At 35.3% G+C, this 27,013-nt stretch overlaps 2 protein-coding genes across 2 annotated transcripts in view; one reads left to right on the top strand and one right to left on the bottom strand.

Annotated features, from left to right (window-relative positions):
- spg (dedicator of cytokinesis spg) overlaps positions 1-27,013 on the bottom strand; it is a 657,455-nt gene that overhangs the window by 122,057 nt on the left and 508,385 nt on the right. The gene's annotated exons all lie outside the window — the stretch shown is intronic.
- Positions 1-27,013, top strand: part of Inx3 (innexin 3) — a 50,340-nt gene that overhangs the window by 432 nt on the left and 22,895 nt on the right. The window lies entirely within an intron of this gene.

Below are 27,013 nucleotides of genomic sequence, written 5' to 3'. Positions count from 1 at the left end.
TTAATATGAGAAAAGTAGCTTAAGTTCATTAAACAAGCTTGAATTTTGTCACCAGTCTTAGGAGGTTACTCAGAATCCCTTCAGTGTGGTATTGCCTGCCTCGGATGTATGGTGTCGAAAAATTGGTATAATTTGAAATATAATGAATAATATTAACAATAGTATATGCCAAGCTTTATCTTATAGCCTATAAAATCGACACTTTGGGTATATGTCATAAGAATTCAAACTTGTGTATGTTTTCTGAAGATACAGTGTTCCGAAAGTAAACCTATTATTATTTTCAAGTTGATTATTTTCAGGATCAAAACCTGCATAGTGATGTCCTAGTGAAGTTAACCATAATTTCCTTTGTATGACTTGTAATATATACATAAATTCCTTAGTTATAAAGCAGTTATGATATAGACTTTGTATGCAATGTAGAAATTCTGAATCGTCGGCGCAAATTTTGTTCTATACCTTATTTCGTAGAACGTTCGTCGTAGGAATCGCATCGCTGTATTATGCGGAAGATGGTAGAGTGCAGTAGTTTTCCACTGAAATATACATTATGTATCTTAATAACAGCAAACATTATACATAAAAATAAGGCCGGGAATTATGGTATTGGAGAAGGAGGCATTCTAAAATAAAAACCTACCTTAACATTATCTCTGCCCATCACAAATTCGATTGTATTTGCGGAAATTGAAGCCGAACATCCAATCTGGAAAACTTATGTCTAGACATTTGGCTGCGATGACCTTACTATTCATATATTACTGCCAAATGTTTATTTGAGGACACTAAAGACCTCGTTAGAGAGATTGCTTCAAGATTCAATATTTGCGTACCACTATCAACAGAACGATTATTGCACTGCCTTTTAACGTCAAGAGGGTTCAAATCCCGACCATTTAATGTGGACCTTGGTAATTCTCTCTCTCTCTCTCTCTCCCCCCCCCCTGTCATTTCTATGTTCGCTACAATTCATAATACCAAAACAAACTAGCAAAGACGTGTTGTTGTTAACCTGTTTTGTTGTGTTCCCCGATATAAAAATTTGGCTGGAGGCAAGACTTCAGTAATCCTTTCTCCCCAAAGATACGTTTAAAATAGATATCTAAGCTGGAGAACTTAAATGTAGACACTTCGTAACATTTAATAACAATACGTAAGTAGTAGTTCTTTCTTTGTATTTATGTTTAAAATCAAATTCTGGGAATCCCAAATTCTTACATAGCAAAAAAATAAAAAAAAAGTAACGTACTATAGACTATAACGAAAAATCTTGTGATGCGTGTTTATTGTAACTTCAATAACTGCAACAAAAAAAAAAAACCTACAATATGGAATCATAATCATCATTATTATTTTAAAACTGGACACAAGATTGGAAATCTGCTATCTCCTTTCACTCTCCTTTTCTGTGTCTAATGGGTCTTATATACCGTACCGTGATGGACTGTTTTTCATGGATTCATGCTTATTAAGTCTGGTTTCTATGTCGTCTCTTTTCTCAGCAATCTTCATTTTTTTTGTGTTCCAAGTTCTCAGATCATAAAAGTTCACTTATACCTTATTAATGGAGAAAAATTACTACATAAAGTCATTGATTACACAATATTCAATAGAGGACGGCGAAGTCCTCGTGTTTATTTTATTTATTTATTTAATGCAGAGGTACAATTGACAAATGTCATTAACCTTACAATGACCAAAAGCAAAAGAAACCGAGAATATACAAATACAATTGCAAGAGTACAACTTAATAGTAAATAGTTTAGAAATTAATCAAACCTCTTCATATAAGAATATATATTCACTTATACCCTTTTAATTCTTCTCTCACGTTTTCGGAGAATGCAATACAGTGATAATGATGATAAAATAAACACAATTTTGTAGATTATGATAAATTGTTATTACACAGAAATTTTCTTACAATGTAGCAGGCATCAAATAATATGATTTTTTTTTTTTTTTTAACAGTTGGAACTTGGAGTTTCAAATTTTCAAATTTAGTAGGCCTATCGGTATTATTATAGTGCCGAAATGGTGAAGTTCGAAATTATATCTGTGGTTAGAATAATTATTATGACTTATGAGGCATATGAGTACTGCGTTCATTTTTCATGTGGTTATTCTTCCAGCTGATTTCTGTGTAGGAATCTCATTTTTTGTATTATTATTATTATTATATCCCGTTTTCTACTGCTTTAAAGTGATTGAGAACACTTAATCGGTCATTACCTCACATTTAATCCATGTTTAGGAACTTCCTAAGAATTATATACGTATATTACCCTATAATGCATCCGAGAAAGTTTCTTTCTGGCATTTTTATTGGAAATTGAAATTATCCATTGCAGTTTCCATGCTTAGTAACATGAACCGAATGACAGAAATGATCACTGATTAGATATTATTATTCTTGGCTAGACCTACTGAACTTGTCGTGTGGTTAGCATGGCGCAAGACCACTTCTGAAGAGAAAATAGAATAAACACAAGGCAAGGGATACATACCGAAAGGAGCTAAATCGCTGTCGGAAATCGAAACCGGGTTTGTTGGGTTTACAGCATGTGCTGCAGCGGATAACTTTACCACTATATACTACCACCACTACCGTTAATAATAATAATAATAATAATAATAATAATATGCTTGATTTATAGTTTGTTCTACAGCGGATGACTGTTTACTACTAGACACTACCATTACTGGCAATAATAATAATAATAATAATAATAATAATAATAGGTAGTGAGTGAATTTTAAATAAAATTAACAACGTGTGTTCAAAATCTCTTCCGCCTAGAAGCTTCTGTTTATACTATAGGCCTACATCAGTAAATAAATATTAGATCATTGTTATCTCCGATCCATATTTTCTTCTCACATATTTTAAGAATCTTCTGATCGAATAACAACGTATATTTATACCAGACCATATAATTTCTCAACTCTTATTAATACAGTAAATGTATTTAGTGTGAATATAGACTGGCCGTTGATTTTCATTTGTGATACAAATCACGTACGTGAAACTGAAGAAATAAATCGTTGTCTATTATGTCCGGCCTTGACTTAAATTCGTTTCCCGAGTCTTAACCACGTAGATCTAATGTAACAGTTAACAGTAGAATCTTTTGTTCAACATGAAATCTGAAACGTGGTGAATTTTATGTAATCCGTGCATGGGAAATAAAACGAGGAGATTAATTTGAACATCATGTCTTAGAGAATACGTTAATGCAAGTTTCTGCAATGAAAATGTCTGGTGGGTAGTTGAAGCACGGACTTTGTCTTTACCGATGCACTGGCCAGCTCGGGCACAAAGGAGCGCACCTTATTGGAATGCTGTCTGGGGCTGAGAGGTGAAAAACCTCCGCAGGCGGTTCCAGGATGGACAGTCCTGGCAAAGCATTGCCTACACGACAGCCAAGCCTGGCTGGACATGCACAGGACAAAAAGCAATGTTTCGGTAGGATTCCACGAACTGTATATTTTGCAATATTAGATATTAATATACAAGCTGTCACGTAACTCTTTTATTGCAATGGTACACATTGTCTTCGCAATAACAACGCATCACGTCAAAATATTTTTACATCTCGTCACTTAAGTGAAGGGAATTACACTCAGAATAAGCTACGACATTTTTTCTCAACTTTGATTTGTTCTGTAATGTTCTCATTTCTCCACCACATTTTATCATTTGCGATGCTGTAGGCCTATAGATCAAAATACAATTACTGTTATTATAGTCACTATTGTTATTGGATACTACCACCAAATTTTACGATTGCTACTATTTGCATCACTGTAATAGACAAAAGAAGAGTCGCCCTGAGTGACGTAGTCGGTATAATGCTGGTTTTCTGTGTCCGAGGTTGCGGGTTCGATCCCGGCTCAGATCGATGGCATTTAAGTGTACGAGTACTTAAATGCGACAGGAGATTTACTGGCATGTAAAAGAACTCGGCAGTTGCGAGCGTCGTTAAATGAAAACATAATTTTAATAACAAACGAAGATGGATGGGTGAGTGAATCAATGGATAAACGTGAGTAGAGATGAGTTGATATATTGGTGGATGGCTGGAATGATAAATTATGGATGAATAAATAGATAAACAGTAAACTAAAAAGAAAATATGAATAGCTGGACAGAAAGATAGATAGGCAGGTGTTAGTATGTCGATATATGATTATCATCCTCATTTCAGGGTTAGGCATCTGCCGGTTCCGATTTCACGGCAGATCATTCTACTTTTTTGCCTTCCAACGTCTCGTCTTCCCGATGGTCTACCTTTGTATGCTATCCTGGGCAGTCTTGTGGAATCCATTCTATATACATATTGCATCTAGTCATTGCAATAATCTTAACATTTTTGGCTTATCGAGTACCTATATTCCTAATTCTGATCGTGTAGCTTCTATTTATCAAATGATTCAGACTTATGAACCCTTCGTTCTTCTTAAAAATGCAATTTCTGTGTCCTATATCACTCCCGTATAGTAAAGCTGGAGTAGCCATTTACTTATAAAATGTAATCATTGTTTCTTTCAATTTCTTGTTTGTTTTTCAAAGTTCTATTATGGTACCACACATCATTTTAAATTCATTTAGTTTTATGTCAAAGTCGTTTTTCGTTTCTAATTCCTGTATTAATTATATCGCAACCCAGATAGATATATCTGTCGGTAGCTAGAGAATTAGAGTGGTAGGTAGATGGATGGTAGCTCAATGGTCAAATGGATTGTAGGTGGACCAACGAGTTAGATACTATAGAGAGGCCAAAGACCTCAGAAAGTTGAAGACAATTGAACATTGGTCCGCCATGTTTCGGTTAGTCAAAACAAAGGAGAGTGGCTCGGATGTTGTAGGAAATGACTGTGATAAAGTTAGTATTATTGTGAATTGAGTTACATATTAAGACTATGTTAATAAGCAAAAAGTAAAATACACACAAAACTTTACGTTTTATAACAGCTGTAGGCCTATGTTTTATTAGTTTCACTAAATATAGCCCAGATATTAAATGACAAGCTATACTCGATGCAACCAAAGCAAAGCACCTAACGACGGATGAATTTAATCGGCAGAAGGAAAATAAATAATTTTTTGACTTCGTCACAAATTTAATTACCTTACAGCTAATGTAACCTAATATGAAATTATGTAATTCAGTGCTCACCAGGTGATTTCAAGAGAAACGACGTATGTAACTAATAGGAGTAAAATATAGGAAAGGTAGTGGCGAAAATTAAAAAAAAAAAAATCCAGTAATTTAGTTATTGAGAAAAATTCATTTGAAATTGGAATTAATACAGAGAACTTTTGAAAACTGCGATTATTAAAACTACAAATAACCTCTTAGCATGCAACATAGTAATTAAAGAATGACACTAATAGAAAGTTACTCATGATCATAACTCACCACATTCATTGAAACGATAAGATACTTGCGATTAACATTGTTATCAGAAACAACAGGAGCCACAGACAGGCACACTTCTTTTCGCGTGATGGAGACATCGTGTAGTCTAATATAATTTGAAACAAATATTGTCGCGTGATGGAGACATCGTGTAGTCTAATATAATTTGAAACAAATATTGTCGCGTGATGGAGACATCGTGTAGTCTAATATAATTTGAAACAAACATTGATCTCACAAGTGTCTCGCAAGTAGGCAGAGGCTTTTGCAGAATAAAACTGTTCTTACATTATTTTGAACAACAATGGCAAATTGTGTGTGATGCAAGTGCTAACTTTCCTCTTTGTTAACAAAAAGAGCCCTACGCATTCATAAAAAGAAAATTGGAGTAGACCCTATAAACACAATAAATACTAAACTCTTGATGGTACAAACTTATTAATACAGATATTTCGCTCATGCTCAGTCCGTCTTATCTTAAAATTCTCTGCGGCAATGGTACCTGCATTGAGAGGGTTTAATTATCCAGCAACGAATATTATGATTTACAGTACATTTCATTTAAATCCGAGGGAATGAGACATTTTTGGAAATTTTAAAGTCTTAATTGCAGTATACCTTTGATAAGCACTCTTTGCGGAGGCTGGCGGTACTATAGACCGCCATGTTTTTTAGGGAACGATCCATAGTACTGTTGGCCTCCGCAGGGAGCGCTTATCAGAGGTCTTCAGCCCCTCTATAGTATCTAACTCGTTGAGGTGGACAGAAGGTAGGAAGAAAGGAGAGACGGGTGCGATTTTCTTTAGAATCTTGTGAGGGATAAAGACGTAGACTAATGTCTGCAAGATTTAACCCCTCCTGACCACCAAAATGAACATCTGTCTAAACAGGTGAAGTGCGTGATGGAGTGGGGGACCGAGGGCCAGGTAACTGGGAGAACAAAGGGAAGTCATGCTGCACACAGCCATGTGGAAAGGGCTCCAGACCAGGACCAGGTTTTAAGCCACAGTTTCATTTGTCGCATTTTGCTACTCGGAGACAAACTTCCAAGTAAATGTGAAAAAAATGCGACAACCACATTGGACTTGAAAAAACTTCATAAACGAAAATGATTATGCAGAAAATGAAATCAGAGATGTGTACTGGAGAGCTGCAAAATAGCGCTTACAAGCGGATTAGATTCGACCGGTTAGAGAACATCCGTCAAGGTCGGGCATCGGAACGAATATTCGATTTTCAACCGGTTACACCTTATGTTTTGCAAAGTAGACGGAACACCAGGCGCACGTCATCATACACGAAACCGACATTTTCTGAGTACATAAACGGAGTAACAATTGAAGGAAATTTACTTTGTGTTATTAAAAATGTGTTTGCTTGATACAGGTCTACAATTATTAATTGGGCACTTTAATACAATTATCTTCATAATTAATACATAAATGAACAAATGGACACTGGTAACAACAAAGGAAATAAGTGTAATGCAGAATATGAAATCTGGTGCGTAAATAAAAAATTGAAGAATAAAATAAATTATAATTATTTACTAAAGAAAAGGGCAAATAAGTACGTAGGCCTAATGTAATATTTACATTTTAAACTCAAAATGCATACCTCTAAAACAATAGTTGTTAATATATATCTGCAGTGCTTGGGAAAAGTGACACAAGTCAGTTTCCACAAACCATTTTTTATAAATTTATTGACAACTTACGGAACATCTGCTCGCTTGGAAAAAAATGCATGAGTATTCCTCCCATTACAATAATTCATACAGAAAAAAATCAAATCGACATAAACCAGTGTAAGTTGTCAATAAATTATCAAAAAAGGTTTGTGGAAACTGACTTGTCACTTTTCCCGAGCACTGCAGATATATAATGCCTTCTAATTACTCTAAAGAGTTGCATTATTAATTCATTAATAAATGATTTTTTTAAGAAGATAGTGTTAGTAACAAAAAGAAAAGTACTCTGAAGCTCAAATGCTTGTACTTTCACGAAGCATTTTGTTGCCCTTGAAGGTACCCAACTGTAATACCTGTACTGGATGAACGAATGAATGAATCAATCGGTGAATGAATGAATGAATCACTCCACAGATGAATGGATCAATGTATGAATGAATCAATGAGTCGATGTATGGATCATGGATGATTGATTGATTGATTGATTGAATGTACTGAGAGAGAAAGAATTATCAATTACATGGTAGGTCTACACGATGATAAACACGTCCTTGCAAGGGCTCTTGGAACTCCTGCATGGCTCAATGTGATCTCTTTGACTCCACCCACAAAGGATGAGAAACAGCTCGAATATTCGATAAACCGAACCTAAGACACTCCGCGAGACGAAAGAGCTTTGCATACTCACTATAGCGCCAGACTTTAATAGCAACATACAATTTCTATTTTTCGTGACCGCTTGTGCACGACTCTAATGTGTCAGAACTGATCAGTTCCGGAAAATCTAAATTTAAATTAAATGTTAATGGAGTGGGCAGTGTTTAAGAAGGTATTGAGCAAATGTTCTGGAATGAATTTCAAAGAGTTGTTACAATAATTATTCATGTATGTTAACAAAGTGAACAATTTATTTCCTATAATTGATTTAGTTATACATTACGCTGCAACAATTCCATCGCATACTGTAAATTGTGAGCGAGGATTTAGTTTCATGAATCTTGTAAAAACTGAAATTAGAAACAATTTTTCAATAAAAGAGTCAACACTCTGCTAACGATAAATCTTGAAGAGCCAACATGTAAATAATTTGAATTCCCAAATGCTTTCAGTGTTTGGAATGTTCATAAAAACAGACGTATTTTAATGCGATGCAAATGCAGCAGTAATTGATTCTAAACATAGGCTACAGTAGGCTAGGTCTAATGATTACTTACATATACTTAGAGCATGGTAAGATGGCTTGAAAGTAATAAACCTCCAAGAAGCAAATTTACATAATTTTTTGTTTCTGTAAACCTTATTTTATTTTTCCGTAATTACAATGATTACAATCTTTCATTTGTGCGTTTTTGCGACAATTATTTATTTTCTAGCTTGAATCCTACTCCAGGCTTCAGAATCTGTTGCATACAAGAATCGAACCAATAGGCTGCGAGATGTATCTTGGACCCTACTGTCAATTTATTATATATTTACACTAAAGATATATATAAGATAATATTTATTTTAGTCCGCTCTAATGATAGTTTACCCGATCAGAAATGAATTCGATTCGATTTCGTGTAAGAAAATAAAATTTTATCTTTATTGCCGAAAGACTGTTTCTCTCCATTGTCTTAATTGCTTTGTGTTATCTTAAGCTTTGGTCTTGCAGCTTTCTGACACACATGACTGAGGAGTCACGTTATTTGTGAATATGTGGGAGTTGATTCAAAATCTTTACAATAAACATAGTGACAAACGGATATGATACAGCATTGAATCCTTAATGTAGACCAATGTTCGTCAGCACTCGCTGAAATGGGTAACGGGTAAGAAATATATCTGAATATGCACCGTCGTGCAGAAGAGAGAGGGAAGAAGCATACCCGCCAGCAGCCACAGATGCACGCTAGTTCACTGTCTTATCCGCGGATAAGAGACGCTAGCCCGAGGGTGCACTGTGCTGATGGCCGCTGATATAGACGATAATGTTGATAGACTGAACCATACCTTGACGCAATTTATATCGAGGTAGAAACGCTACTTTTTTTTTTTAATGAAATATGTGAAGTTAACATAAGCTGTACGGGCTATACTCGATTAGACCCTGGCGCAAAAATTCAGGCATTCCATGGTTACTTTGAACATTTCCTCACTTGTTATCAATTGATAGACAACAAAGATGATTGTGAATTATGAAGAAATGGACAGATTAAGAAAGAAAAGAACGTAAGCCCCACAAGGAAGCCTGTCTTTGGCCATCTCACATTTGCCTCATTCTGGCAGGGATTTTACGTCTGCTCACTAGCGTGGAAAGTAAACGCTGTGACCGTTCTGCTAATAGTGAACCCTTCAGTGTCTTTGAAATAATTTCTTACACCACACTCAGGACAGTTAATACACTAGTTATGTTTTGGTAGTCGAGAACAGCTATTGTGTGTTTGTTCCATTCAGTTGTTGCAGGTAAAAGTAGCATTATCTGCATACCTCTGAATTTCATCTGCCTTCAATCGAGGGAGAGCTGTAACGGAATTTCCTTTTCCTTTGAAGTTTTTAGTGCGAAACGTTCCCGCAGATTTGTGCGATTTACTTCTTACATTATGAATTTGTTCTGGGTAGAAGAAAATATCAGATGACAAAGACATTAAGATATAGGATGGATCATATGCGGAGACTAAAAGGAAGGCAGAAAATAGGAAAGACTGGAGAATGCTGGGTTTGCAGTGAAAAACCTGTACTTGGACAGAACAGTATGTATGTATGTATGTATGTGTGTGTGAATTTATTTAGGAATCGTGCAAATGGTTTGTCGAGAGGCATACGCTCACGAACATACACGTTCATCAATAAATAAAATGAAATTAATTAATATGATCAGAAGAGGCAAAAATGAAATTTTTATTATATTAAATCTTTTGGTCTAAGAAAGAAGTAGCTAAAGTTACAGTACAATTTAATTTTGGTAAACTTCAAGCTGAATAGACTTTCTTAATATGTTTTTTTTAATACATTAAAAATCTGACTTTACTTTTCATATCGAGTAAAGGAAGATATAGAGTAAATAAAGCAACTGTTCTGTCTCCACGAGCAGAAAGGCTATAGGAATGAGAAAGCAAAAATAAGATACAGAAGCCATTTTAATTCCTATCATGCTGAAAAAAATAGTTCTTTTTTTACAAACATTAAGTCTGATAGAACTGTAGACGCTAATGTATAAATGAATCTATTTGTTTTGAAAGGACATCAGTCACTAATTTCCATCATTTGAAAATTAAGGGAATTCATCAGAAATGAATAATTGATACATTACAAATTCTTTTCAAAATATAATGTACCGTCATTTCCCCCATACCTATGGTCCTGGAACACAACTAATAGTCCACGATACAACCATTCAAATTTTGTACTCCATAACGTACTACCTCGTTTATCTATACTTTGTTGTAATTACTGTAGTTGAAATCAAGACACTGCAGCTATCTACGAACGATGTATGTTAATTCTACAATGTTCTTTGAATGATTGTATCGTGGACATTAGTGTGTTCCAAGACCATAGTTATGAGAAATGATGGTACATTATTAAGGAACAAAAAATACAATTATTTTTTTAAACCTCTTAATATAGTTTTCTTTTGTTTTCCTGCAATTTACGTCAACTGGCTCATGCGATGGTGGAGCGATTCAAATATTAGATTCAAGAAGAATTATATTATATGACTGAAAACACTAAAGATACACTGAAAATATAACAGTATTGCATCAAAGGAAGCAAATATGAACTATAAAAATTTGCAGGGAAGAATTCGTAGTTTCTTTTTTAAAAAATACTAACCATATATAGGCCTGCGTATTCTTTTACGTCATCAAGTCATTTTTTTTTTCATTCATGTTGTAGGATAGTGTTTAGGGTACATAATGAATGAGAATTTATGAACTGAAAATACTTTCTACATTACTCTTATTACTGCAAGGTTACTTTATTTACTCCACTTTTTGTCTGTATTAACTATTTTTACCCCTCTCGATCTTATATAAATAAGTCGAACAATCCATGATTAAATCGGTGAATAAATATGAGATTATCTTACATAAAAATAAATAAACTCGTTTTTTAATTCATGAAAATCCATATCTAAATAAAGAATGACATCATGTAAATGATAGTCTACGTATTATATATACTTTTATACAGAAAATAAAGTAACCACTAGTGTTTATGCAGGTTATATGTGTGACCGTCTTCCGGAAAAGTGAATTAAAAAGATGAATGGACAGATCTCTTCGTTGCGTGGTCGAGCGAATGAAGGGATGGACGAAATGTTCTCTTATCATTTGGATGGATGGACACAGATGGATACACTGAGAGACGGAAGGGTGGATGAAAATGAATATTTATTGTCAACAACTTGTTTAATATTTGAATAATGGTGGCCCTCGTATTCCTGTAGCCTATACGGTGCCGTCACCACATTCATTACATTTACAATTAATTTCAATTCCTCAATTCATTGCTTTTCTTATTTCCCCTATACCCTATCATCTTCTAGTTAATCCAATTTCATCCCTACTATTAACTACTATTATCTATTCTCTACCATTTAATTTGCTTCCTATCCCCCTAACCTCCCACACTTGTTTTTCCTATTTTCTTATTTTCGACCCCTTACACTGTTTCACTTTCATTTTCATCTTCATGTTATTTCCTTTATTATTCCTACATTTTTAGAGTGATTCCCTGTCCAATTGTCTGCAATACTTCACTATTTGCACACTTATCTCATTCATTACTTCACTTTCCTTGACCTGCTTGGCGTTCACTTTCGGAAGGATGGATGAATTAATTTGGAAGACAAAAGATGGAAAGGAGTTATTAAATAGATGGATTGGAAGTATGAATGGACGGGTAAACTTGACAGACAGAAGGATGCAATAAATTGATTGACTCTTCAGAAGTATGTATAGATGGATTGAATACACGATGCATGAATGGATGAATGAGTGAATTCTGCAATAGAAGAATGAGATGACATGATCAATTAAGCACACACGAGTATAGATGGATGGATGGATGGATGGACGGATGAACTGGGTGGACGGTAGGACAAATAGTTGGGTTATAAGCTTTAATTATATTTTCTTCTATACACATGCATGTTCTCTTGTTATCAAAGCAATCAGAGCTTAGTATCTGCGATTGTCCAGCTAAGTAATTTAATGCAAGAAGGAAAGGATTGGTGAAACTGCTTATAGTTCTACTCGTTATAGAGTAGCACAGCAATTGTATTGCTTTCTGTACCGGAAATGCAGGTTCGTGAATGCCGTTATAATAGACAGGAAGACTTGTGTACAGCCATTTTGGCTCACTCTCGGTATAATTTCGGGCCGAGTGGGCGTGCGACGGCCTTAAACCACGCCGACTACCACTTGACATCAATTATGTGCAGACGTTAACAAACAGCTGAAACTCGAGCTCCGAATAATTCCAGCTTTGAGTAACAGGCCAGTCGCGCAAGCTTTCTTGCGGTTTAAAGTTACATATGTTCATGTGAAATTCAGATTCCAGCTCCGTCTCACCATTCACTGAATGCTACTACTGTGCAGACTTCCCACATCGAAAACCGGTGCCCATATTTTGATGGGCTCAGTGCATAATTTGTAACAGATGAAAATGCTTCGTGATGTTAACCTCAGAATTTGATCAAATACCCATAGTTTCTAAATAAAAAGCATCGAGATTTAATCTTGGGCAGATTCTGTTAGATTTATGGTGAACAAACCGTTACATTAAATAAATATATTATGTAATTACTGTATATTCAAATAGTAACATTTCAGATTACAAATGGAACGAACCGGAATCAAATCCCGATAAGAAAGTAAAGATTTTCTTCCTGTCACGAAATAACTTAGTTCCCAAAACTTGGATTAAGAAGTGTAGGTTTTATTTTGCAAGGTTTATCTCTTTGAGATCAAAAAGCCAGTTCGTCTGTCCGTGGTGTCACAGCCCATCAAGGGCCAAGACCGATCAGCCGGCTAACGGCCTCACACCCACATATTTCAGGAAAGATGAACGAGCCCAAAAAGTCCAGTTGTACAAAACTTATCAGCTCTATAATTGTCTATAGAGCAAAAATATGGGCTCTGATAGATAATACGCAATAAATGTTTATGACTTTGAAAAGAAAAATTTTAAGAATTTATAGACCTACGTGTGACAATGGTCAGTGAAGAAGTAAAACAAGTATGGAATTCATTAATGAATTACAATCGCTTGATACCGATTCAGAAATTAAAACAGGAAGGTTTTACGGGGCTGGATATGTTGTCAGAATGAATGAAGGATGGTAAAAAAGATCTTTGAAAGTAAATTAGGCGGTAGAAGAAGAGTAAGGCCTAGGTTACGATGGATTGATGATGTGGAGGACGATCTGAGGGCGTTAGAAATTAAAACTTGGAGGAATAGGGCATTCGATCGTGAGCAAGGCTGAACTTAAAGGGGTATAGGAAATAATAATAATAATAATAATAATAATAATAATAATAATAATAATAAAAAGTTGTGGGCAGAAAATTGATTTTAAGAATCGGAACATGGAACTTTCTGACCACGATGTTTCTTTTTCAGCCTCGTCTCACCATAGTTTTATCCCAATATCATCGCAAAGCTAAAGACAGTAACATTTTTAAAACTAATTAAATAAAGGATTATAATTACTATATAGAAATGAATAGACCATGTGGTGACATATTATGTCATTTTGTAACGATCCTTCCGCTCAATTAAAAGTAAAAATTTCGAGCAAAGAAGCATTGAGACGAATGTGAAAGAAAGTTTTCGGCTGTGCGTGAAATATTTCTGTCGACGCTATGCGGATAGGTCAGAAGATTACTCAGTGGTCACCCCTGCTGTAAGCAATATATGCGTACGTGCGGGGCATGCAGATTTAATATAGGAGGGAAGGATGGGCCTGGCCAAAGAACAGGCGGCGAGGTCGAGTGGTCAAGTGATCTGAACGCAGGACTTTGGACCTCATTAAAACTGAGTCACATAGTTACAAAGTCAGGTGCCATACTACCGTTTATTCTGTGCAACATCAAAACCATGATATGACAATGTGAAGAGGTATCGATTTATTTTATATTGTTCATGAGATGGTTCGAGCAACTCAGTAGCAATATCATGAATTCGGGCTAACTCGATCAGACGACTCCTCGTAAATAGCACTAGGCCTATGTATTGTATATTCTTTGATATTTCTAGTTGGTAAGAAATGTGAAGCCTCAGAGTAATCTGGTTTGTTTACTATTCGTATAGCAGTTCAATTAAATTTTTCGAAGATTCCTATATAACATTTGAAATTCAAAACGAAGATACGAGTGTTAAAAATACAGGATGAAAGTAATATGACTGTGCAGATTTTAACAGCTTATTCCTTGGATGAAGTACAACAAAAAATTCTAATACCATACAAGTCCCAAATGAATAACGTCTTGAGAAAAGTTAATTTTTCCCTGAAAGTTAACACTATTTTACTCGATAAGTAGGTCTATTATCCGTACTATTCTGAGGGTGATTTTTACTCTCATTATTAGAAAACTGATGAGAAATTGTTTATTCCTTTGCAGTTTGTCAATAAAATGTACAGTTTTCTTGCAAATAAAATGAAAAGATTAACACGTATAGTTAAGTCCCGCTATTAGAAGTCTGGCAACCCTACTGAAGTAACTACGGGGCGGAACTTAGCTGTTCAGACGAGTGCGTTTGTGTTTTCGTACGTGAGCCAGCGAAGCGCTGTTGCCAAACTTCGGACACTTTCAGTCTAATGTTCTAATTAACTAAACATGTAATTACAAAACGCAAAATAGGCGTTTTCATTAATTTTAAAGTTTTAATTTATTTATTTTAATGTATTCTATTGCCCCCTTCAAACTTCACAATTATATCACTTCCACCCTGTTAAATGTACAGGCAGATAAGTACGGATATAATGGTTTGAACATAATCAGGTCGACAGAATTAGGACAAACAAAGGAACAAGCCAAGGAGTCTGAGGAGTCTAGAAAGAATGAGGAAAAGATGACATGGCTCTTGTGGATGTAATAGGCATGATAGCCTTGGGAAGAAAGATATGGAGGAAGGAGAATGAAGGGAAAAGCGAATGAGGCGAGAAAGGGAGGAAGAGGTGGAAGAAAAGGAATGAGATGTGGAGGAAGAAGAAATGAGAAGAAGCACTGAAAAGAAACAATGAATGAAGAGAAATAGGATACAAAATAAGAATAGAAAACAAGGTCAATAAGGAGGAGTAATTAAGAAAGAATATGGGAAAGACAAACGAGGAAAGAGACGAATACATACTCTGATAACAACATGAAAATTTCAAAGGTCTTACAGTTTCCACACGTAAACCGTGTCGGTATTACATAATGCAAAAGACGTCTCACTTAATAAATGGAAAACATATGTGTAGTTATCTTGGTCTTTAATTATTTTGTTTACAAGGAAGACGTTACATGATAAGACACAAGGATCAATTCCTAGATGGCAGCCCGTGCTTTTATCTGCATTCTACTGGAGAATTTATGAACTAATGTGATACGAAGCAAGCAGTATCATCAATTTATTACAACTTCTTACATAGGCAACTTTCTTCCTGCTGTATCGTAGTGACATTTGTATTTCATTTACACATTCTTATGCCGTGTGTAGCTTTTGGGTGATTATGATTAAGTACCGGTATGAGTTGAAACTGAACGTCTGCAACGTTTCGTAAACGCATAAACATTCCTTGGCCAGGAACTATTGTAATCCCTCATAGTGACTTAGATGGGCAGTCAATTTTGTTATGATTGTATTAGGATAGCCCTCACAACTGAACATAATATAGGGCATGGTACTTACAATATAAATATCGTGATAGATGATAATGATGGCACGTAGTGATAATGATCTTCCATGATAAGGTTTGAACACAATTTTATTATATTCTGACTTCTCAAGGCTCTTCTATGCTCTTTTATTTGAGCGTTTCAATCTTCTTTTTCCTTTTGGCGTATATTACGTGCTACTAGCTGCTTTTGTAACTTTTACTCGGTATGGTCTTCTCAATTTGTTCCATACATTTTTGCTATTTAACTAATTTAAGAGGTGTTTAATTCTTTCCTTGTAATATATTCCTTATGTTTGCAGACTGCAAAGTATAACCTCAAGGAATTTATTTACCATAGAGGCTAGACATCTTAACTGTAGCATTAATCATCTTAAGCAGTAATAATAAACGTGAAGTCTTTACCCGACACATTTTTTCACTAGCATTTCATTTCTTGCAACATGTCCAGGTTTGTGTACCAATTCGCAGAATATATGAAATTTTATTATGTAATTTATCTCCTAATTCTTCTTTCTTGATGAGTGTTAGTTTGATCCCAGAAAATGGAATCCGTGTTTAATTAAAAAAAAAAAAAAAGATAGAAAATTTTCACGTCAACAAAACCTTTTAAGAATATAACTTTCACAATAACCGCAAAAGCTTCAAATATCATACTCTTTATCACACAATAGAGGATGATTTAAGAGCATATCTGTATAACGCTGACATATATTACCAATACGTTTCACGTTTAACTTACTTCCATAACCTGCAGACTGACAGCAATAATAAACAGCTGTGACACATACCCCACAACCAGACGAGCTTTGAAAACAGATGTTCATTGCAGAGTTTCTCAAACATCTTGTGTTACTTGTTTCCAAACTTCAACCTTCATGTAACAGAATCGGCTAATCTACACCGTGTATCTAAAATATGGACCCAATTTCAAAGCCCTATATCTCGCAATGGCAGTAAGTTTTACTAATCATGTTATAAGTGCTCTATGTGTCCTCCACCTGCTTCACAGACAACATCGAAGCGATAGCTGAATTCGTCTCAAACTCTTCTCAGAGCGCCTTCTTCCACTGAATTAACTGCCGCAATGATTAGGAAGTCAAAAAGATAGCAATGGCAAAGGAAGCTTTTAATATAAAAAGGAGCATCTTCTGCGGACCTCAGGAGAAAGAACTAAGGAAGAGACTAATGAAGTGCTTTGTGTGGAGCGTGGCATAGTATGGGACAGAAACATGGACATTACGACGAAATGAAGAGAAACGAATAGAAGCATTTGAAATGTGAATATAAAGAATGGAGCGTGTGAAGTGGACGGACATAATAAGAAATGAAGCTGTGTTGGAAAGAGTGGGTGAAGAAAGCATGATGCTGAAACTGATCAGAAAGAGAAAAAGAAATTGGCTAGGTCACTGGCTAAGAAGAAACTGCCTACTGAAGGATGCACTGAAAGGAATGGTGAACGGGAGAAGAGTTCGGGGCAGAAGAAGATATCAGATGATAGATATGTGGTTCATATTCGGAGACTAAGAGGAAGGCAGAAAATAGGAAAGATTGAAGAATGCTCGGTTTCCAGTGAAAAAGCTGCCCATGGGCAGAACACTTACATATGTATGTATGATTCTGTTTCTGAGGTCATCCATATTAGTTGGTAATGGCGGCACAAAAACAAAAGTCTTTGACGTAACCCCACAAGAAGAAGTCTCACAATATAATGTCTAGGGATCTTGGGGACCAACAGTATAGTGCTAAATCTTCCGGCCCCGTGCGACCAATTCAACGTTGAGGCAGTGTGTTATTTAGAAACTGTCGAACCTGCCGATGCCAATGTGGTGGTGCTCCGTCTTGATGGAAAATGAATTGGAGTCTTCATGAAGTTGTGGGAAAAGTCAGTTTTCCAGCATTTCGAGTAGGTTTGCCCATTAACTATGTTTTCCTCGAAAAAGAAAGGATCGTAACCCTTTCTTGCAAACAGCACAGTACACGTGAGGAGTCACCATTTTGTACACAAGACCTTTACTTTTACTCACTAAAAACGTTTAGTCTCAATTCAATGAAAATTTATGTATAACTGCAGTCTGTAAATTTAGCAGCTATTGTTGGGTTCGGCTATTCGGCTATTGTTGCGTTGGGAGAGACATCTAGCATTGTCATTGGAGACTATAATGTCTACCGTTGTGGAGTAACTGTTAAGCGGTGGTTTCCGTCAAAAGATTTTAAAAAATATATTTTTTTTTACTGTGATGATAAGTATAAGCCCTATGGCCATAATATTGCAGATATATTAATAATTTTGGTACGGTGTGTTTTAGTATCTATTCGCAGTTAGTGGCTAAAATTTCAATTCAATGTCTGCTATAATAAGTGAATAGAGCGTACCTAATCACAGGCATATAGTGAATTTATAAAAAAAAAAATGTTTAAATTCAAAAATTATTTTAAGGTCAAAGATTTACTCTAAGAGTACCATTCTTTTTAAAGCTTAATATGTATACACATATCACAAAAAAATGAAAGAAGTCTGATAAATAGTATTATGTTTATGACCACGTGGAGATAGGCTATTTACCATTATTTTGCATGCGTTAACAAGAAACTCTCCTTAAAGACTCCTTAGGCATTTTACATAACCATCTGTACAATGTTAATTTATGTACTTAGTTTTTTTTTTTTAAATAAAAGCTAACCATAACGTGACGGTAGCTGCCCAATGATGCATCATATGTTTATTACATGTTTTGCAAGTAATTGTATACATATAATCATTTTTATTCAAATATTACTTGTTAATCTGTTGATTGTTAAATGATCCCTTGAATTTACAAGTAGGCTGAATCTTTCAGATACTCTAGAATGAGCAGCTATCTCTCTCTAATACAATATAATATGCAAAGCCACAAGACTTTCAGATATTAAAAGGAACACTACAGTGCAGTAGTTTCTTTCAACCTTGGACAACACCTGCAACTTTCCACACAATAGTCACTTGCAGGAAAGGAGCATGTACTACAGAAACCAGAGAACATCTATTTCTATGCAGCATTTAACATGTCCGAATAGAATCACATAAAATCATTACGACCTTTTAGACAAGGCTTTGTGACGGATTTTAATTGCACATTGTTCTAGCTGAGTCTTGGACACTGGCAAACGTGTGTTTCCACGGTGGTTTAGTTACAGTCTGGGGGCGAATGTAATAAAGTTTACCTGGCAGTCATAAATATCTTATTACGCTGCCTGTCAGGAACTTCAGCTCTATCTCGCTTAAAAAATCTGCAGTCTAATGAAATTGTGTAACTTTGGTGTGACGTCAGACATTAATAATGCTTCATGACTACTAGCAATGCAAGCTCTAAGCAATCTCTGCTAATAAGTGAATGCATTTCTTATCAAACACTGGGTAGATTTCTGCCTTATTTTATGCGACATTAAGTTACTTCAAAATGTTCTTCCTTTCTCGGGACTGAAAACTGTTCGGTTTCGTGTACCAGCAAGAAAAGCTGGAATTTATCTCTCATGTGATACAAATTAATATAAGACATTTTACTTCCCTTCTGTTGCCTTAAACGGTTTGTTGCATGCTGACCAATGACGAAGGATACTCCATACAATATAGACAAAACTAATTACGGCTACGGTGACGTAGTGGTGATGATGACGATGACGAATAATAATCATCGCCACCAAGATGTGAAGGAATGGATCCTTTGATTAGTCCCATCCCGACTCATATGAGAATTTATTATTAACTGTATTTTTTGGTAATAGTGATACGCGAGAAATTTTCCACAATTACTTTCTTTGTTATATTTACCCTTCTAGAAACCTAAAATACCATTTTAAACCAAAGACACTAGCGAAATAACGCGAAATTTGGATCATTGTGCGAAATATGTTAATCAACACAAAGTACATCCGCTCTATCGCAGAAACTACTAAATATATACCAAAATTTTTATTCAATAATTATTGTTAAAATACATCTTTGTGACTTTTGTTTCGGGGTAAATTTGTCAATCGCTTGCTATCGCCAATATTTCTGTACTTCCTTTCTCTATGAATAATTGTGTACACTCACTTTTACTATCTCTATGGCCATCGAAAAATGATCGATTTTTATAGTTCACTCAAAGATTGAATGTTGTACGTTACGCACCGAAGGTTACATGGGTATTTTGTTGCGAAGAGGGTTTGGGGGGACTAGTAGAGGACCACAATGAATTTGGTGTGAACTGTTTGTAGGAAGTGTGGTTTCCTACAGTTAATGTGGACAGTGAGAAGGGCTTTTCTGCGTACATGAAAGTACTCACTGACTGTCGCACAAATATTTCTGTGGACAATCTAGAAACTAAACTATGCTATATTTATTTGGCGGTACTGATGTGTAAGCAAATAAATATGTGTGTGTATATTAAACACAACATAATACATTTAATTGACAACTCATTTCACGACATACCCACCGAATTTACAACTTATTTTATTATTATTATTATTATTATTATTATTATCATCATCATCATCATCATCATCATCATCGACAATGGTTAAAGCTCGCACCTTCAACGTTTCGCGGAATGTACGGTTGTAGATTCCAAGTTCGCCTAAGGCACTGATGTTTGTCAGTTGTCAAGGTGACATGTACTGCATATTAGTAGAAAGTCAGGTTTTGCATTGATCCCACAATCACGAGAGTTAATTTTTCCGCCTGCTATTAGGTCGCAAAGAGAGAACCATATTATTATTATTATTATTATTATTATTATTATTATTATTATTATTATTATTATTATTATTATTATTATTATAGTTAATTCAGAGCACAACCTTCTGAGAGGAGTATATACATTAAATAAAATTCTAACATATTTTTGGAATGACGCTATGTACCCTGCAATAAATGCAAAATAATAGCAATTAAGTTAGTCTGTAGGAAATAAGATTATGATTGAAAATAAAATTCTTTAACAAATTAATACGTTTACCAATCTGGAGATTTAACTTATTGTATGAAGACGGAAAAGATGTTCAAATCAAAATTACAGGATAGAAACAGAGTAGTCGCTCCAGAAATAAAATTCCTCGTGAAAACGGTGGGACGTACCTCAAGAAACATAAAAGAAATGAACATATAGGCCTACAGGAAATAAGATTACACTAATTCTAGATAAACATATTGCATACAACATATCAAAGAATGACCGAAGAAAGGATTGACGCATAATTTTCCGATATCAACTCAGGATAATGAAGGCTTAAAATTCCCTAAAACCACGAAATCCACTTGGTGAAAGAAACAGACCACTAGTCTACAGTCTTGAAAGTTTATTATTATTATTATTATTATTATTATTATATTATTATTATTATTTTATAATAATCATAATCATTAGTCATATGTGACACGAGTAATACAAAGCAAACTACTGCGCTGGCAGTCAAATAAACTTAGTAGTATCAGCTTTCTCTGCCTAGGGCTTGAGTCCAAATTCCAGAGAGATCACGTTAAAATCGTGGTAGACAATTACTATGTTGGTTTAGGTTTATTGGTGAACTTCAGTTTTCTCTGCAATTATAAAGCGTAAGGACAAGTTACAATATCATTATGATGTATCGGCGGGTTTTACTTATTTAGCGTTCAATTAATGGAGCCATGGTGGAATAGCAATGAGTGCTAAAATGAAGTGCTTTGAGAAAACAAAGTCCTCAGTCGTTCCGTCCACTATAAAATCTCACAATATTTGTTAAGGATCAAACTTCAACCCCTTTTAGAGAAGCCGTCAATTGGCTGACTCAGTTCCTGTTAAATGTTCTGAAAACGATAGGAGGCAATAGGGGGGCGCTATTCATGGACTTAATCCAATTGGGGTCACTTATAAATCAAATCTGTTGCTAAGGACACAAAGTCGGGAAACAATACTGGGCGAAACGAGTTAAGTCGCTGAAGTTAATGAAACGTATTTCTCTGCACTTTTTTTTAATATACGGAATTTAAAAAAAACGCAGAGTCGCTTCGAGATTTAAAAAAACGAGGATAGTACACGTTCTAAAATTATTTTAAATAAATGTCGAAAACCTGTCACACACACCCATACACAGATACTCTTTGATACGACGTCATGATGCGTCGCGTCAATTGTATTATTTTTAGCGCCGTTCTCCATAGGCAACTTCTCCGGCTCATCGGTAGTGCAGGTTAGCATAATTAATGAGTCCTGTGGACGATATATTTTTACATATATGCATAGTGTTCTGCTCAAGGGCAGGTCTTTCACTGGAAGCCCAGCATTCTCCAACTTTCCTATTTTCTGCCTTCCTCGTTGTCTCCACATATCGACCCTCCCAAGTACTAACATTGTAACTCATTTTTTTACATTTTCAGGAGATGAAAATGAATTTTTAAAATGATCGTGTAAATTAGTGTATACAAAAATGTAGAGTAACAATAAGATTTTACATACAATTGGGAAAGTTTAGAGCTATACAATGATAGCACTGGGAGAAAAAGAAACAATTTAAGACCATATTAACTAGGACCACTCAAAATCATAAAAAATTGAGTTACAATGTTAGTACTTGGGAGGGTCGATATGAGCCATATATCTTAATGTCATCTATCATTTGATATCTTCTTCTGCCCCGAACTCTTCTTCCGTTCACCATTCCTTTCAGTGCATCCTTAAGTAGGCAGTATATTATTATCGAAGTGTAAGTAATTCGTTTTAATCAATTTTTAATTTAACCCTACTTGGCAAAATTTAACTATAGGCCTACACTATACAGATTTGCATTTACTTTACAACAAAAACGACGACTGACAAATGTGACAATTAAAAAAAATGTTATACTTTATTTAACGACGCTCGCAACTGCAGAGGTTATATCAGCGTCGCCGGATGTGCCGGAATTTTGTCCCGCAAGAGTTCTTTTACATGCCAGTAAATCTACTGACATGAGCCTGTCGCATTTAAGCACACTTAAATGCCATCGACCTGGCCCGGGATCAAACCCGCAACCTTGGGCATAGAAGGCCAGCGCTATACCAAATCGCCAACCAGGTCGACTGTGACAATTAAAATTAAGGTTTTTATTAGTTTCTTTTCCTTGTTATAAACAACACAGTTCAAGAAACAAAATAATTTACAATCAAATGAATTCCAAAATCACACAAGTTTTAACATAATATTTAAATTATGTATGTATGTACGTTCGTAAAAATGTTTTTGCATGACTTTCAACTGGCCAGTAAAAATATGAATTTGCATATCAATCCTGGCTCTACTCACAACAAATTGTTCCTTTTCATCCCGTCTACCATAGCTAGGAGTTTGTAACATAGCCATACGAATACCTTGAACATAATACATTATACACACTATACCACATCGCACTGATAACGGATATTCAAGGACTGAAACCCATAATCGTGGCTTCTATGCGTCCGACAAAGCGCTATGTAAGAAAATAGAAACAAATTACAAACTAAAACATAAAGAACTACAAAAAAACATTAATTCGGGTTATATCACGAAGTTTCCAAGGTAACATTTAAAAAAAACTTTGAGAAATAAATGAATTTACGTTTTACTACTTAACTCCTTAAGATACATTTTATCTAGACAAGGATATAAATGAAATTAAGACATGCGGTTCTTAGATAACAATGTGATAACGAAATGTAACTTGCGGTTGCGAATTATTTAAAATTAAATGTTCAATAATATGAACGAGATAATTGAATGATATCGAAAATGAAAACGTGTTGAAAGGTTGCAACTATCATCGCCTCACATTAGTGACTTATCTCTGTCTACTCGTATGTTTACTAGAAGTCGACCAGGCGAAAGAACGGTGAAAATATCAAGAGAACCTTGGAATTCTTCAGAAACAGGACATTGATCCAAAGCCTTCATGGCAAATGATGGTAATGAGGATGATGACTGTTATTATTTGAGATAAAATATATTAATTTAGTACCAATCATAAGATGCGTATGCCTATCACAAGAATTATTCCTCTGGTATTAAGTGATGAGTCGAAAAATTAGTTTGTAGTTAATAAAAAAACGTTTCTCCTTTCGTATCGTAAAATAAGGCATTTTGAAGAAGCGCTGAGCTTCTAACATGAAGAGAGTTGAAACGCCTCTTCCCGTTTGCCAGGAAAGACACGCAAGTGGCTTTTGTTTCCATTACTAACAAGAGCAGTAACTGCTAATAAGAGACATTCCGCTGATCAAGTACAGTCCTCCCAAGAAACCTGGCTAACGCAATGTCTTGCAGCTATTTAGTATTACCCACCGAATGTAAACGAAAACGGAATTATGGTCGTGATCTTGACGTTTATGCTTCTTCATAGTCACTACGCAGTTTCTTGTGGATGTGAAAGCTACAAAAACGGGTTTCTAATGCAACGTTGCATCAAATATGCATAACCCGTAGGCGTTTTTGCTATTTCAATTTCCAAGCAGACCTGTTCTCGACAGCGACGTTGCCTGTGATTGTTTCTATTGCCACTGTTCCGTACATCAACAACTACATAGACTAGGACGTGGAGCGAATAATATCTGTCAGAACCTAATGTCGGTATTCGCAGGTTCAGACCCAGCCGAGGGTGATAGCTTTTGTAGGGCGATTAAATCCTTAGCATAGCTTCTTTCAGGACGGAAGTAAAGCTGTGGGTCCCACGTCGTAGACCGACGGTATTTGAAAGAATCCCCTCCCTGATCGCGTAAGGCAAAAAATTCGTCTGCCATTTCTCGTCCACGCCTTATTTTGACGCTGAATAAGCTCTGTAGTTGAAAGTGTCTTAAAATAAAACCTACTACTATTACTTCTACTTCTACTTCTACTACTATTACCACTACTATTAATATTATACAGCGTTCGGAGTTTAGAAAATACCATTAGGTATATCCCTTTGTTATGACTATAACAAATGACATAAAATAAGTTATTTACGCATTTTCTAACGTATATAAAATAAATGCAGTAAATCTAAATTAACTAAATACTGTTTCAAATACAAACGCTTTATATTGCTTACAAATTTAATATAGGCCTGCTTATATATTAGTTTATCTATATTTTCAGTAACCGAATAAATGGAATAGATTTATTACCGTTATTTTATATACGTTAGAAAATACGTAAACAACTCATTTTAGTTTTTATTACGAAGAGAGGGGATGTCCGCTAAGAAGACGTTTATATATCCAATGGTATTTTCTGAACTCCGAATGCTCACTACCACTACCACCACTAGAAATCTTATTTTCACTGTTCAAATTTTGCATATATCTATCTGAACAATCTTCAAAGTTGAAAGCAGATCTTCACCTAACGTCACATAATCTTAACTCGCTTCCATCTCGTAATATCTCGCAGAATTTCCTATTTTTATCTCTAATCACTTTGTCTTGGTCACCTCATTTCATCTCCGTTTCTTTCACATCACATCACATCTCATCTCATCCTAGCCCACATCAACTCACCTCACCTCACCTCTCCAAACCTGGCTCGAGAATTAAGACGCGGGCTATTAATTTCTCCATGAAACCAGCTAACTAGGATCTTATTAAATGGAATGAGCTTCAAAGCCCGGAAGATACTGTAGTGGACAAAGCGGTTGGGGTCAGGTTTTCTTCGAGTATATCGGCGTTCTTGTGCTACCAAAACCTTATGTAGCCATACTAAAATTTCCAGATGGCTTCAGTAGTCAAAAGCACGTTCAATAAAGAATAACATTTTCTGAGTGCATGGACATTGCTTGTCTCGAAAAGAAACAGTTATGCTAATGTTCTCATTAGCACAAACCGAAATAACAGCTTGCCAGGACGACGCCTGCTGAGAGATATTGACTAGCTACTCCTTTGTTCTGTCACACTCGTGTACTTTAAACGGTACACGTCACGGCTATTAGCAGATCACAGAGACCCCATCCACAAATGACCGACATTATTATTATTATTATTATTATTATTATTATTATTATTATTATTATTATTATTATTATTACTACTACTACTGGTGGTGGTATGGTAGTAGATTATTATCTACGCAAGCTTATTACTAGAAGTTGAGAAAGTAGTATATTCAGTTCCACAGCTTTCTAATCGTATAGATTATTTCTAAAGTGTGTTCATAGTGCAATCGATGTCTGCTGAAAAGTCATTCTTTGAGGAGTTTCAATTTTTTTCTTTTTCTTTTGTACTTCCTAGGAGTTACAAACGAGCTACGATTTCTGTGACAAAAGAAGCCTGTCATCATCTTGTTAAAGTAAATGGATGCATATTTATGGTGAAGGCTTATTTACATAGCGGCATGTTTGATTTTAACGAAAGAATGCAAATGTTAAATATGAAGTGCAAACTCCCGAACGTCAGGTGTAAACACACCATCTTCACTAAACATAAAAAAGTCATGCCGCCATATCGTTAAAATAACAACATTCGTCTTCGTTATCACAGTAGGTGACACTATTATCATCAGTATTATTACTGATACCATCACTACAGTGATCACCTTCATCTTCTTCACTAAATACTTTATCACTCCCATCTTTTCCATACTATTACTGCTACTAGTGCAGTCACGTCGTGTCATTGAAAGAACTCCACACAACTTAAGGGATCGTGATCATTGGTTCGGCATAATGCAAAATTACAGCTTAATATTATATTATAACGTGGAACAATTGCGAGGAATGTGATATATATTTTCCTCGCTGGTAATAATTGAAGGGTTCAGAGCCATAGTACGCCAAGCGCCATTTATTAAAAACGGAGAAAGCAAGGGTTAAAGTTAAGTGAATACCATAGTTTAATGAAGATTGACATATCATTTAGTTTTAATGTGTATACTTTATATTACTTGCTATATGTTTCCATTGAATTATGGTGATAACTTCATTTTAACCCTTGTTTTCTACGGTTTTAGTAAATGGCGCTTGGCCCGCTATGGTTCTGAACCCTTCAACTGAATCTAGGTCCACTAGGTTGACTGTCACTCATATGCTATCATTTAATCACTATTT

The sequence above is a fragment of the Periplaneta americana genome, chromosome 15 (genome assembly GCF_040183065.1).
Source record: "Periplaneta americana isolate PAMFEO1 chromosome 15, P.americana_PAMFEO1_priV1, whole genome shotgun sequence".
Classification (NCBI taxonomy): domain Eukaryota; kingdom Metazoa; phylum Arthropoda; class Insecta; order Blattodea; family Blattidae; genus Periplaneta; species Periplaneta americana.
Note: the sequence above shows the minus strand (reverse complement) of the source record. Positions and strands in the feature narration are given on the sequence as shown.